The sequence below is a fragment of the Gymnoscopelus microlampas genome (genome assembly GCF_963454915.1).
Source record: "Gymnoscopelus microlampas genome assembly, chromosome: 15".
Classification (NCBI taxonomy): domain Eukaryota; kingdom Metazoa; phylum Chordata; class Actinopteri; order Myctophiformes; family Myctophidae; genus Gymnoscopelus; species Gymnoscopelus microlampas.
In genome coordinates, this window is record NC_139952.1 from 8,844,756 (window position 1) to 8,860,205 (window position 15,450).

Below are 15,450 nucleotides of genomic sequence, written 5' to 3' on the forward strand. Positions count from 1 at the left end.
TAAGAATGCTTATACGATAGACTTCTTATTAGACACTGCACTTCCTTGGTTGCCCCACCCACCAAGTGTGAAGTCGATCAGAGGAGTGGTTTGCAAGTTGGGTCGGCCCATTTAGAGCGGGTTCTGGAGAACCACTCATCCAATCCACATCACAACTTGACACTGCAGTCCTGCACTCCCTTCAGTCCTCAGCAGTATCCACCAAGTGTGAAGTCAATTAGATGAACCGTTCCTGAGGTACCATTTGCAAAGGATAGACATAAAGGCAGAGATTCCTGAAATGAATAGTTAGATACACTTTGTGGAGTATCGCCACAATACCGCCTGTCAGGTAAGCACCTCACCAGGGAGAGGCCATGGGACAGAGACAGAGTGAGACCAGAGAGACAGCGCACCAGCCTGGGCAGCGTCATAGAGGGGCGGTACCTGCCACTCACCATCATGAATCAGCCCCAACTCAGCGCAGCTGCGGCGACAGGTTAGGTGTGGCACCTGGCTACAAGTATGGCTACTCTGTCTCAGTCTGGCATTGGCTCTCCTGGTGACTGGACGGGTGCTACAGGCGGTAAGGCAATATTCTCCACTATTCCCGCACATTGTTAAATGCTTGTGAATCGTAGTATTAAAAAGGACACTCTTTGTTTACTCCTAGGCAACCTGTGGGAGTTAATCACATTACCCGACACAATGCATGGATAAATGACGATGACGCTGAGGCGCATGGAATCCAAACAGAGACATTGTGATGCATGAAAATACCCCGACGCAGGGCGAACTTTGAGTTTGATCTTTATTATTTGAAGTTATTTGAAAGTATTACCAAGGACCTGCGGGTCCCACATACAAAGAGGTGTGAATAAATACCCTTCATTGGGCTTGTACCCTGCATTTTGTGTTTGGCGTTGATCAGTTCCCCACATATGGTGGAGAATACGGGTACACTGATCCACGCCAAAACCAAAAAAAAAAAATGGTACGTACCAGTGCCTTAACGGCCCTACTCAAAGGCCAAGCTGACTTACAGACAGCGGTACAAAGTTTAATTGCCAAAATTGCCCGAGAGGTGGCTAGCACACGCGCCCCTAGAGAAGTACTCACTAAGTTGACACCAGAAGATGATATTGAAGCGTACCTGGAGGTGTTTGAGCGCACCGCAGCCCGAGAGAAGTGGCCAGTGGCAGACTGGGCCTCACTTCTGGCCCCGTTTCTCACCGGCGAGGCCCAGCGTGTCTGTCGTGACCTGACCCTCGCCGACGCCCAAGTCTACCAGAAGCTGAAGGACGCCATTCTCGCCACCCAGGGCTACAGCCTCCCAGCTCGAGCGCAGCGCTACCACAGCTGGGCCTACAACTCGGCCTTTCCACCCCGACCGCAGGTGGCGGCTCTACGGCGCAGCGCCCACAGCTGGCTGACCACCGGGGGAGATCCACCTATCATCGACCGCTTAGTGATCGACCGATGCATTCGTTCGTTGCCGCCTGACGCCCGGAGATACGCCTCCCGAGTGAGTCCGAGTTCACTGGAGGCACTCGTGGCCCTCTTAGAAAACCACCAAGTGAGCGTGGACATGATGAGGACCACGCGCACCGAAGCAGCCAAGAGCCCTGGGGAGGAGAAGCCCAGCCGCGATCGTCGAAGGTCGACGCCACCGAACCCATCCGCCGCCCGGACCGAGGCCGCCGTTGCCGAAGGGCCCACCCGAGGCCCACACCAACGCCGCTGTTATGTCTGCGGGCAGGCGGACCATATTTCCTGGTCGTGCCCCGAGAGAGAGCGCGACGTATCCATGGGGACCGCAGCCAGCTCCGACAGCGCGCGGCCCTGCCTGCACACCGGCACCAGCCCGCACCGTCAGACGCGCCTGCCCGTGAAGATTGGACGGACCGACACGCACGCCCTGCTGGACTCCGGCAGCGCGGTGACTCTCGTACGAGCGGACCTGGCCGGGAAGCTCAGCGCCGTCACCGTGCCAGTAACCTGTGTCCACGGCGATGTGCGCCACTATCCAGTGACCCAGCTCCGCGTCCAGACGCCCCGAGGAGACGCCGTGGTGCCAGCCGGGGTCGTGCCCAACCTGCCCGTGCCGTTGCTGATCGGCGCGGATTGTGTCCTGTTCGCCCGGTACTGGGACCCCGGCCTGCTGCGCGGCACCGCCCGCCACCGCCGCCGACGCGTCCCGCGCCCGGCGCCTCCAGGCGCGCTCCACGCCTGCCCGGCGTTCCGCGCCACTACACCAGCTGGCCTGAGTGACAGCTCCCCGGCAGGAGATGGGGGAGACGAGAGAGACGCAAGAGACAAAGAAAAGGAGAGGAGAGGAAAAGACCAAAGACGGGAGGCGGAGGACATGCAGGCCACGTCAAGCCAGGGGGCCGCGGGCCCCGCTGATGTTGCGGACCCCTTCGCCGAATTCCCCGGCGCCGAAGCTCTCGAACCACCCCGGGCTGGGGGGTTCGCCACGGCGCAGTGGACCGACCCGAACCTGGACATGGCGCGCCGGAACGTGGCCGCCATCGACGGGAAGAAATGTGAGGGGGTGAGTGCATTGAATCACCCATACTTCCTTGTAAAGAGAGACTTGTTATATCGGGGTGTGTTGGACAAGGGGGGGGACCTAGTCGAGCAGTTACTTGTACCAAAAGAATATGTGTCACGGGTGTTATATTTAGGACACACGCACCAACTAGGAGCGCACTTGGGAAGCCAAAAGACATATGAGCGCATTTTGGCCCGCTTCTACTGGCCCGGGGTTAAACGGGCAGTAGAGGACTTTTGCAAAGGCTGCTCTGAATGTCAAAAGACCGCTCCGCGGCCCACGTTTCATAACCCGCTTGTACCAATGCCGATAATTGAAGTGCCATTTTCACGCCTTGCCATGGACATTGTGGGCCCATTGCCAAAGTCCAGTCGCGGTCACCGCTATATTTTAGTGATACTGGATTATGCCACTCGATATCCCGAGGCCATTCCCCTGCGGGCGGCCTCGGCTAAAGCGGTGGCCCACGAACTACTGATGCTATTTAGCCGGGTGGGCATAGCTGAAGAGGTATTAACGGACCAAGGCACCTGTTTCATGTCCCGAGTGATGTCACAATTGTATAAATGGCTGAAAGTGAAGCGTATTCGCACCTCCGTCTACCACCCACAGACGGATGGTTTAGTCGAGAGGTTTAACCAGACTTTAAAAAAAATGTTGAAGAAACTAACTGATGTGGACGGGAAAGACTGGGACCAGTTGATTCCGTATGTGCTCTTCGCCATCAGGGAGGTACCGCAATCGTCCACGGGGTTCTCGCCATTTGAGCTTGTGTATGGCCGGAGGCCCCGTGGCTTGTTGGACATCGCCAAAGAGACCTGGGAGCGCCAGCCTTCTCCCCACCGCAGTGTGGTGGAACACGTGGAGCGTCTCCAGGCCCGGGCGAAGACCATCTGGCCCCTGGTACGAGAACATATGGAGAAAGCCCAGCGAGACCAGGCCCGGACCTATAATCGAGGCGCCACGCTCCGCGAGTTCCAGGTGGGAGAGAAGGTCCTGGTGTTGGTTCCCAGCTCGGAGTGCAAGTTCCTCGCAAAGTGGCAGGGACCATACGAGGTCGTGGAGAAGGTGGGCCCCGTGGACTATCGGGTGAGCCAGCCCGGCAGGCGGAAAGGCCAGCAGATCTACCATGTGAACATCTTGAAAAAGTGGATCTCAGCCCCCCGACTACCGCTGCCAGCGCTGATGACCGCCGTGCCCGCGCAGACGCTGCCCCCGGTGCCCATCGGAGAAGACCTCGTCCCAGCCCAGACCCAGGACATCAAGGACCTGCTGGGGCGGAACCGGGACATATTCTCCGACCTCCCCGGCCGAACCACGCTGATCCGGCACGACATCCGCACGGACCCGGGGAAGATAGTGCGCCAACGGCCCTATCGCATCCCAGAAGCCCGACGAATAGCCATCAAAGAAGAGGTGGCCAAGATGATTGAATTAGGAGTGATCGAGGAGTCATACAGTCCATGGTCCAGCCCGATCGTGATTGTGCCGAAGCCAGACGGGACGCTGCGCTTCTGCAACGACTTCAGAAAATTGAATGACGTCTCCGCCTTTGACGCATACCCGATGCCCCGAGTGGATGAACTGATCGAGCGCCTGGGTCCAGCCCGGTTCGTCAGCACCCTGGACCTGACCAAGGGCTACTGGCAGGTGCCGCTGACGGACCGGGCCAAGGCGAAGACGGCCTTCTCCACGCCCGATGGGCTGTTCCAGTACACGGTGCTGCCGTTTGGAGTCCATGGCGCGCCCGCCACGTTCCAGCGGCTGATGGACCGTGTACTCCGCCCCCACCGAGACTACGCTGCAGCATACCTAGACGACATCGTGATCCACAGCCCGAGCTGGAGCCTCCATCTGCAGCACCTCCACGCCATCCTTGGGGCGCTCAGACGAGCCGGGCTGACAGCAAATGCCAAGAAGTGCCGCATCGGCCTGACGGAGACCGACTACCTGGGGTTTACGATCGGACGAGGGTGCGTGCGGCCCCAGACGCGTAAAGTGGAGCGGATCCGGGAATGGCCCCAACCGGTCACGAAAAAGCAAGTAAAATCGTTCCTTGGCCTTATGGCTTATTATCAAAAATGTGTGAAAAACTACTCTACTATTGCAGCCCCACTGTATGAGCTAACATGTCAGAAACGCCCCAACCACATCGTCTGGACGGCCGAGACGGAGGCCGCGTTCCAGACCTTGAAGAGCGCGCTCTGTGAGGAGCCAGTATTGAAAGCCCCCGACTTCAGCCGGCCCTTCGTCCTCCACACAGACGCGTCGGGCACCGGGTTGGGGGCGGTCCTCGCACAGGTATTTGATGGAGAGGAACATCCAATTACCTACGTGAGCAGAAAGTTGTTAGACCATGAGAAAAATTACGCAACAGTAGAAAAAGAGTGTTTAGCGGTGAAATGGGCAATTCACCACCTGCGATATTACCTGTGGGGCCGTACCTTTACCCTCATTACAGATCATGCTCCCCTAAAATGGATGGCCACCAATAAAGACCGGAACGCCAGAGTGACGCGGTGGTTCCTGGAGCTGCAGGACTACTGTTTTAAGGTGGAGCACCGGCCCGGGAGGGAGATCCCACACGCAGACGCCCTATCTCGAATGTATGAAGTAGAGGAGCTGGAAGCCCCCGGACCAAGCGGCGGGCTTAGGGGGGGGATATGTGGAGTATCGCCACAATACCGCCTGTCAGGTAAGCACCTCACCAGGGAGAGGCCATGGGACAGAGACAGAGTGAGACCAGAGAGACAGCGCACCAGCCTGGGCAGCGTCATAGAGGGGCGGTACCTGCCACTCACCATCATGAATCAGCCCCAACTCAGCGCAGCTGCGGCGACAGGTTAGGTGTGGCACCTGGCTACAAGTATGGCTACTCTGTCTCAGTCTGGCATTGGCTCTCCTGGTGACTGGACGGGTGCTACAGGCGGTAAGGCAATATTCTCCACTATTCCCGCACATTGTTAAATGCTTGTGAATCGTAGTATTAAAAAGGACACTCTTTGTTTACTCCTAGGCAACCTGTGGGAGTTAATCACATTACCCGACACAATGCATGGATAAATGACGATGACGCTGAGGCGCATGGAATCCAAACAGAGACATTGTGATGCATGAAAATACCCCGACGCGGGGCGAACTTTGAGTTTGATCTTTATTATTTGAAGTTATTTGAAAGTATTACCAAGGACCTGCGGGTCCCACATACAAAGAGGTGTGAATAAATACCCTTCATTGGGCTTGTACCCTGCATTTTGTGTTTGGCGTTGATCAGTTCCCCACAACTTGTAGAGTGTATTCGGGCAGCTGAATTAAGGAAGACTTTGGACTCGAAGAGTGGTCATTCGTTCCCTTTACTTTACAGATCCAACACCGAGCGGCAGGCGATTTGTTTGTGGTTTGATCTTGAGGTCTCAGTTTGTTTTCCATTTGACTACACTGTTTCAAAGAATGAGGTGCCAATTTATCAAAACCGACGTTTGCTGATACAAAAAGCTGTCTGTCTGTGATTCACTGAAAAACATTTGGTGGTGCAGTGTGGATACCTTTTGTGTTTCGAAGCATGAGAATGTGTAATGTAACACTATTAGCACTAACACTACTGTATTAGTGTGTTCATAATTCATGTTGGGTTTAACCACCTAACTTGCATTGGCTGAAATATAACTCCACATCTCCCTACAGTAGTATAATGCACGCCTGTGTGTGTGTGTGTGTGTGTGTGTGTGTGTGTGTGTGTGTGTGTGTGTGTGTGTGTGTGTGTGTGTGTGTGTGTGTGTGTGTGTGTGTGTGTGTGTGTGTGTGTGTGTGTGTGTCAGTGAATGTGTGTATTTGTATGGTGGTGCAAGCACATGCCAGCTTATGCATTGCCTTGCTTTTGTCTGTGTGCAGGCTTCTGAAGTTTGATGTCCATCTGATTGTGTTTGTTTGCCGTAAATATAACATCTAACTACTCCTGCACATTGTTGTAGTTTTGAATATACATGCAGTACAGCAGAATGATGTCCTTTCTCTGAAGTGAAGACAAAGTCATTTTCCTGTTCTGGCCTCTGGTTTCATCTGATCTGGTTTACAATGATCTCCGTTTGCAACAGCAGCAGTAACACTGCATTCTGTCCAGGGTTATTGTCTCCGCCAGGCCGAAAGGCATGGCGAGAAAGTATGTTTTACCCTCCGTCCGTCCGTCCGTCCGTGTCCGTGTGTCCGTGTGTCCATCTGTCTGTGAACAGCTAATCTCCGGCACCGTTGGCCCGGTTGCTGCGAAACTGTGCACACACACTCCCTGGATGCCAATTCAGAACCTCTGCCCCAAGTTTTTGACATGGGCTTGTTATAGCGCCACCAGGAGGCCGATTTGTGCAAAACATATTTTTTGACAGTACTCCTACAGATTTTGTCCAAAAATCGCACAAATCGGTACACAGTGTCTCTATAGTCATTAAACGAAACGTGTGTTTCAGATTTTTCATATTCCATCCTGATTGGCTAAAAATGGCTTCCAAAGTTTGCAGGAGTGCTCCGTTTTCAACAAAATGCCTCAAATCATGAACACAGCATGCAATTTCCGTGAAATGTTGCAGGTATATTTCCACTATGCCGAGGAAGAAATGCCACTTGAAAATGTCCAAATCAGCCTCATGGTGGCGCTATAACAGGCCGATTCATGTTTTTACCTATAACTGCACCGATCTGTGTAAAACTTTGTATGCGCACTCCCTAGAGGTCAACGAAAAACATTTGCTGTAACACTGCATTCTGTCCAGGGTTATTGTCTCCGCCAGGCCAAAAGGCATGGCGAGAGAGTATGTTTTACCCTCCGTCCGTCCGTCCGTGTGTCCGTGTGTCCGTGTGTCCATCTGTCTGTGAACAGCTAATCTCCGGCACCGTTGGCCCGGTTGCTGCAAAACTGTGCACACACACTCCCTGGATGCCAATTCAGAACCTCTGCCCCACGTTTTTGACATGGGCCTGTTATAGCGCCACCAGGAGGCCGATTTGTGCAAAACATATTTTTTGACTACTCCTACAGATTTTGTCCAAAAATCGCGCAAATCGGTACACAGTGTCTCTATAGTCATTAAACGAAATGGGTGTTTCAGATTTTTCATATTCCATCCTGATTGGCTAAAAATGGCTTCCAAAGTTTGGAGTGCTCCGTTTTCAACAAAATGCCTCAAATCATGAACACAGCATGCAATTTCCGTGAAATGTTGCAGGTATATTTCCACTATGCCGAGGAAGAAATGCCACTTGAAAATTTCCAAATCAGCCTCATGGTGGCGCTATAACAGGCCGATTCATGTTTTTACCTATAACTGCACCGATCTGTGTAAAACTTTGTATGCGCACTCCCTAGAGGTCAAGGAAAAACATTTGCCCTGCATTTTTCACATTTGCCTGTTTGCCACCAGGAGGCCGACATTCTTTTATATTACTCCTTCCGATTTTATCAAAATTTCACGCAAATCGTTACATATGATCTCCATAGTCATGTGATCAAGACGGATGTGTTTGATTTGTCATATTCCATCCTCATTGGCTAAGATTGACATTTAAAGTTTGCAGTAGTGGCTTGTTTTGAACAAAATTCCGCAAATCATGAACGCACCGTCCGATTGCGGTCAAACTTTGCACGCACATTCACACTATGTTGAGGAACAAATGCCACCCTTTTAACATTGGCCTGTTATAGCGCCACCAGCAGGTCTAATTTTATTAAAACATTTGTTTTTACACAAAATGCCTCAAACCATGAATGCAGTGTCCGATTGCCGTGCAAGGCCTAAAAACAAATGCAAATGCATTGGCCTATTATAGCGCCACCAGGAGGCCATGTGGTGTCTGAACATAGCGGACCGGTAGAAATAAGAATCCACATCCGGGAGAGAGAGTAAGCCAACGCTCAGAGTCCGAGTTTACATTCTCAAACAATTCACTTTATTGTCAAAGTTCTCAGCAATCCATACATCCAAGTAAATTCAATATATGGCGCGGCCCATAGAATCTCCTTTATTCTGTTGGGCATGGCCTCTGCGTGGGTCCAAAATTTACAGAGCCCCGATTCTCACAAACACATCACATTATGTGCAAGCAACGGGCCCTCTTCCTGACCATTCACAATACAGGTTGCTAAGAACAATGGATTTCTTGGGGTGGGCCTAAAAGTCACACACTGGATCTATCTTAGTTAGCACATAACATTTATCTATCAAACTGTACCTTTACACAAGCTCACATTATAACATTATTATTCAACATTTTATTAGCTTCGAAATGAATCTAAACAGTCTGACGTTGTATGAATTATTTAGATGATTAAAGTTACTTTAAAAGAAACGCATTCTTCTGCAGCTGTTGGGAACGTCGGGTCACAGAGTGATTGTATTGCCCCACAAGGGTTTTTCCTCGGGTCTATTTTACTGAAACTTAGTTCTATCCATCTGTATAATTAGTAAAGACTAGTACACTTTGTATAGGCTTATTCTACTTGATTCTTGAGTCAGTCTTCTGATTTAGGAGAGACAACTGGCAACAGGCTCTCCTGCATATTATTAGGCTCTCTCTGAGTAAACAAAATAATTTGGCCCGGGTGTGGTGTCATATTTACACCCAGGACAATGGACAGGAAACCTGGCAGTGTTATCTTGACCAATTCTGCAGCTGGCATTCACCACTAATAGCTTGGTAATTTTCTGGTCTCCTCATGCTTTGGGACACTTTAACAATTTCTGGGTTATAATGTATTAATAACATAATATTTTCATATTTCATAAGCACAGGACCCGATATGACACGACAGCCACAATAACCTACCTGACCTGGCGGAGACCTGTGCTCCGAGGAGCACTTTTTCTAGTTGCTCATGGGACAGCCTCGCCGTGCAGGAACTTATTTGACCAGGAGCACGCGCAGGCTGATGCATAGATTTAAAACAACTTTAAATTAACACCTCAACAAAGTTTACAAAGGCTCCCGACTCACACCAGGTAAATTAACATAGGAATGAGCGTAGATGCATATCAATTGTCCAATGTGTGACCTGTAGTGTAGGTGTTAAAATACAGTGCAACCACGTTCCAATTCAGCAATGCAACACTGATTCTGTCCCTATAGGAAACAGTACAACACTGCAGTTAATTCTGTCTCTATAGAAAACAGATGTGGGAACTCTCCACCTTATTGTTCCCCAGAGCTGTGCTGAGCTTGTTGTGCTGTAAGATGAACCCTAATTATAAGGGCCACTTGTTTTCTGTGTGGTTGGTCACCAGGCGCACCCGGCTCTCATCAATCAGTGGCATTGTGTGTGTGTGGGTGGCTGTGGATGTAGGGACATACAGTAATGAATAAGGATGGTGTGTAAGCAAAGAGGCTTGGATGGTTTCATTTCTCACAGTGTTTTGCATAAATACCTACTATATATTTTAGCTTTCTGTACCACATTGTTTTGACAGCCCCTTGAATTAGTATACTATATATACTGTATGTGTGTCCCGATTCTGCTTTCAGCTATTTTTTTCTTCTTCTCATCCTCTTCCCTCTCTCTCTCTCTCTCTCTCTCTCTCTCTCTCTCTCTGCAGCTCCTGTGTTTGACTATGGAGATATTCCCTCTCCGCTGAGCGAGTCAGAGAGCACCATCACAGTTGTGCTTCGCCCTGCGGTGGGCAGAGGAGCTCCTGTCAGGTACACCTTGTTACTGATGTATTGTACAAGCTGCTGCACGTTCAAAGACCCACCAACCACACTGCAGCGTTTACAGCTACGCTGCTGCATGTCCTGGAGAAAAGAAGTGTTTCCCGCACACTGTCTTCACTTAGAGATATCTATTAAAACAGGAATCACATACAGTACCCCAAGAAGGTCAGTAGAATGAAACATTGTTCCTCTTTAAATATGTTTCTTCAACTGTGTCGGACCACTTCATTTTCTAAGTTTACTGTTCTCTATTACGCACCCACATGTCCTTGTAAGGAGGTGTGCAAAAGGACTTTCTTTACTAAGACTTAAAACTTTTAAAAGTTTTTGCAGTTTCTTTCCATTAGTGATGATGTGAGAATAGGAGTGTGACATGTAGGGTACTAGAGCTTTCGTCCTATACAGTATAATGATATTAAGCTTATTGTAGAAATTTGCCAGGTAAATGTGAATTTCTAAGCCATTGAAGTTTTAAGAATAAAAGTGAATGTTTGTTTTAATTGCTGTCCATTAGTGATAATGTACAATAGGAGAAAATAAATGGCTATATTGGAAAGTACTTAACCTCCCTTCCTGTGGTCACATGATTATTATTGCAGCTGCCAAGTATGTGTGAGTATCCAACACTTTGTGTCCTAATGGAACACTGGTACTGATTTTTTTACATCCTACCAGACCGTTAATTACAGTATTCACCGTCTAACTAGTCCCTGATGAGAACAAGACAAAGCTTAATGACCTACTTCCTTCCTTGGCAAATTAAACAGAAACCTAGAAAGGGATGTTCCACATAGTGCATATCTCCGCAAGCTTGGGTGGCCCACCAAGTTGTGGGTTGCAACAACTAGGACCCGAGGAAGCTACGAGGGGGAATAGCTTTTCTACAACCTGCAGTTCAACTTTTCATATATGTGGAACCCTCTATGGGCAGAATGGAATGCACTTTTGACTCTGTGCTCTTTAGAGGCCCCTCAACATGCGATTCCAAGTTGGGATGATTGGTTGTTGCGTTCATGATATAGGCCTATGCTGTTTTTGAGTGGTGCCAACCACTCCTACATTTGACTTTGTCCGTGTGTCCGTATGTCCGTCCGTCCGTCCGTATGTCCGTCCGTCCGTCCGTATGTTTGAGCACGGCTGTTTGGTCAAGCTTCACGTGACACGTGACAATATGTTGTCACGTGTCACGTGACAACATATTGTTGCTGATTGCACCACAAGGATGCAACCAGTTACACTTTCGAAGGCACCACTCTCTTCACACTGGGTGTGATTTTTGGGGCGGTGTAGCCGCCCCCTATAAGTGAGTTTTGGACACCGACCAAAACATTTGTGTACCCCCTAACCCTTCCATTGTTAATGCAAATCGATACTTTTTTCATATCAGCCAATCACATTACAGCTAGTGTCATCACCACTAACTGTAATGTGATTGGCTGACTTTGCAAATTCAGGACTGTGATTGGCTAGCGAAACACATGACACATGTGCAGCCCTATGAATAGCAGTATGGAAAAAAAAGTAATTTATCCTTTTTTTAAGTGAGTCATGTTGTGATGACCACACACCGCCCACTTCACACTGGGTGTGATTTTTTCATAACTACGTGGTAAGCTGCACCCAGGGGTACCAGAGGACTGGAGATGTGTACCACAATAAAATGTGTCTGCTTGCCTTCAGTGCGTACCAGGTGGTGGTGGTGGAAGAGGATGGATCCAGGCAGGTGAAGAAGAGAGAGCTTGGCACCGTCGATTGTTTTCCCACTCCCAACTCCCACAGCCAGGCCCAGGCTAAAGGAGCCCCCCATTACTACACGGCCGAGCTGGCCCCCAGCAGTCTGCCGGAGGCCACGCCCTTCACCGTGGGGGACAACCACACCTACAACGGCTACTGGAACGCTCCCTTAGACCCCACCAAGAACTACCTGGTGTTCTTTCAGGCTACCAGCAACTTCAGAGGGGTGAGTAAGAGCCATTTAGACAACCTGACAGGACTGCTGTTTGCAGAGTGTAGACTAGACACATCACCTTTATGCTTTAGCAACCTTCACAGTCAGTTTTGGTTTGTTGTGTGTGTCGAGGTTTCCCTGAGCAAGACATTTAACACCTTAACTGCTCCCTGGGTGCTGCACCCGGATGAGTGGGCGCTGGTATTCAGGCGGTACTACTCTATTTGATGTGTGGGTGCTGGTATTCAGGCGGTACTACGGTAACACCTAGTGCCCCATACAGTATTCGTGCAATAGTTTAGTTTTTAATGATTTTATGAACCTTTAAGAAGTTATACTTAAATTAGTTACTTTTTACTTACTTTAATTACTTTCAAGTATTTTTTACATCAAATAGTTTTTTTGACTAATTTTATGTATTTTTACTCCGTTTAGTGACTTTTAAGTACTTAAAATAGTATTTTTTTCTGACGTTTATTACTTTTAAGTAGTTTTAGTAATTGTAATTACTTAAAGGTATTTTTGAATCACTAGATTTTCAGGCCGCTAAGCGGCCTTCAAACCTAGTCCTATGTTGTGCTGATAAGAGCAATGGTCACCGTCTAAGAGCACCCACCAAGGTTGGTGCCTTTAGCATGCTGGGAACTGGAGTTATGGCTGTTTAAAGCCCAGCCAATAAGAACACAGAGGAGGCGGGGCTTAAGCAATTACAGCCTGTCCCCATTGACCGTCTAAGAACACCTACCAAGTTTGGGAAGTTTAGCAGTGTGTGTGTGTGTGTGTGTGTGTGTGTGTGTGTGTGTGTGTGTGTGTGTGTGTGTGCGTGTGCGCGCGCGCGCGCAATGTGTTTAAGTGGCGCAATTGTTGCACTGTCTCCTGCAATCAGGTGCAGCTGTTGCCGTGCTCATACATACAGACAAACACACTCGGTCACTTGTTGGAGCGGCTGGCACCGCTCAAAAACTCTGACAAACACAAACAATTATGCAGCAAGGAGTAAACGCTCAAGGCAGTCTTTTAAAGTCTCTGGAGCTTGTAAGCCAACAGCGCACAGCTGGCCCTCGCAGGTGAGTCCACTCAGGGCAATCAGGGCAGGGAGTACAGGGCACAGGGGAGGGGAGGGGGGGGGGGGGGAGAGTGGCAGAGGGGAATCAAGGCAAAACTGGCGAGGGAAGGGGGGTTAGCAGGGGTGACATCAGGACAAACTGGAGGGGGGCAGAGGCTGTGACCGTGACAATTATCAAACTGATGCCTTAGTTTACCAGTCACTGTAGAGTTCTCAGTGGGTCGGAAAATATGTACCCGACCTGATCTGACCCGAGTCAGTTGAAGCACAGCTCGACCCAATTTTATACATTTTTTTCTTTTACTGTATAATTTAGCAGCCTTGTACGTCAGTGTTAAGATGTTACTGGTATTAACCATTTTATTACACCCTGCTGCAGCTCTCTATGATGGGGGCTATATTGATTTTAATCTTTAAAAGAATTGATGTAACCTTTGAGTCTTTTTTTAAAGTCTATAAAGAAACTGCTAGAGGAGACAGATGGCGGAGAGGGAGGTTTGGGGCTCAAGCATGAATAAAGTAAAGAGAGTCCTGGCCAGCCTGCACGGGTACAACGAAATTAAATGCTTTTTTAAATCATTAGATTCATTTACAGGCAATAAAAGTGAAAGTGGTTTAAATCTTCACATTCATATGCAGGAGAACGGTCGCTGTGGGCCTGCTTGCATCTCATCTACAGAACAATAGCTTGTACCTCTCAGGGAATGAAGAGCCATGTTCCTCTGTCTTTTATGGAGTTGGCCTTAAGCAGAACTCTCATGAATGAGAGCTGAAGGTCAAGGCCTCCCTGTGTCTCTGTGCTGTGAAATGTGATTGAAATCTCTCCCTATTGATCCAGAGGCACCAGTAAGCCTCACATCAAGAGCTCTCCTCCCAAATGAGACTCAAATGAAAGTGCTTTGTTGAAGTACTCGTGCTAGTAAGTATCTATCTATCTCTATCTATCTGTCTGTCTGTCTGTCTGTCTGTCTGTCTGTCTGTCTGTCTGTCTGTCTGTCTGTCTGTCTAAACAGTCTCTGAATGTTATGTTATTGTGGGTGTTAATTATCATGTCACAAACATATCTCTTTTCTTTTCATTTTTCAACCCAGATTTGTTTTATGAATGACAGTGTTTTGTTCTATTGGATGTGGGCTGCTTAGCAGTAAGAGGGGGAACACATTATGGTGTCCATTGTGTTGGATAAATGATAAATGTAGGTTACTGTGGACATGAGCTGTCACTGACTGGATTGAAAGAGTAATTAGTGTCAGTGACACTGTTGTCTCAATTGGAGCCTGAAAAAACACATGATTAGTGACGACTCATTAATCTATCACACCCTGCCTGTTGATCTGACCCACCTGCACCAATCGATGGATGGGCGGATGGATTTATGGATGGATGCATTAATGAGTGAATGAACAAATGAATGAATATATGTATGAGTGAGTGAGAATGAATGAATTTGCAGGGCTGTACAAGTTGGTCCACATCTAGTCTATTATTTCCCCTCAAAAACCTCTTTTTCAGTTTGTGTTCATCAGAATTCTTCACCTGTAGATCCCTGTCACATTAAGCTGGATCTATTGGCAGGTAAAGGGTGGTGTTCCTATGTAAAGCTCCTCAGGGATTCATCCCACGTCTCATGCAGGCCGCTGGACAGTGTTTAGGCCAGGAGGACACTTTGACAAAGGACAGGAAGTGACATACGTTGACAAATGATCAGCAGCTGCTTTAATAACCTCTTGGTGGGAGGTAAAGATGACTTACTGTATCTGTCACCTCCAGAGACAGCCGGTGATGAAGGTCCACTTGGAAGAGATTTTCCATTAAAAAAAAAGCAGTTTGGTGCCGTTTTAGGTGAAAAGGTTCTGACTCCACTCTGGGAGCGCAGATTAGCATAATTGCCCATAAAGTCTGATTTAGCATCTTTAAATCTTAATTTGATAATGTGCCCCATGGAGACATGGATGAGGAATTCTGGTAGGCAGAGGGCGAGCCAATCAGAACACCTGGATGCGTGGACCTCTGGGAAATTAAAATGTCCTCCATCACTTATCTAGGGGGGCTCGGTGACTTTGACATACACGGTACCCTGAACTGTCAGGTGTGTGATTAATGTGACTTTGACATACGTACAGTAGCCTAATAATCCATTGTTTCTCAATTAGTGGTGGGAAAAGTACTCAAATTCCTTACTTAAGTAAAAGTATCAATACAGCAATGTAG

At 48.7% G+C, this 15,450-nt stretch overlaps 1 pseudogene across 1 annotated transcript in view; it reads left to right on the forward strand.

Annotated features, from left to right (window-relative positions):
- LOC311061634 (receptor-type tyrosine-protein phosphatase U-like) overlaps positions 1-15,450 on the forward strand; it is a 61,328-nt pseudogene that overhangs the window by 36,575 nt on the left and 9,303 nt on the right. Inside the window, exons 12-13 of the transcript in view lie at positions 10,111-10,213; positions 11,906-12,185. The product of the transcript in view is annotated as a receptor-type tyrosine-protein phosphatase U-like (transcript). The remainder of the gene's footprint in view (positions 1-10,110; positions 10,214-11,905; positions 12,186-15,450) is intronic.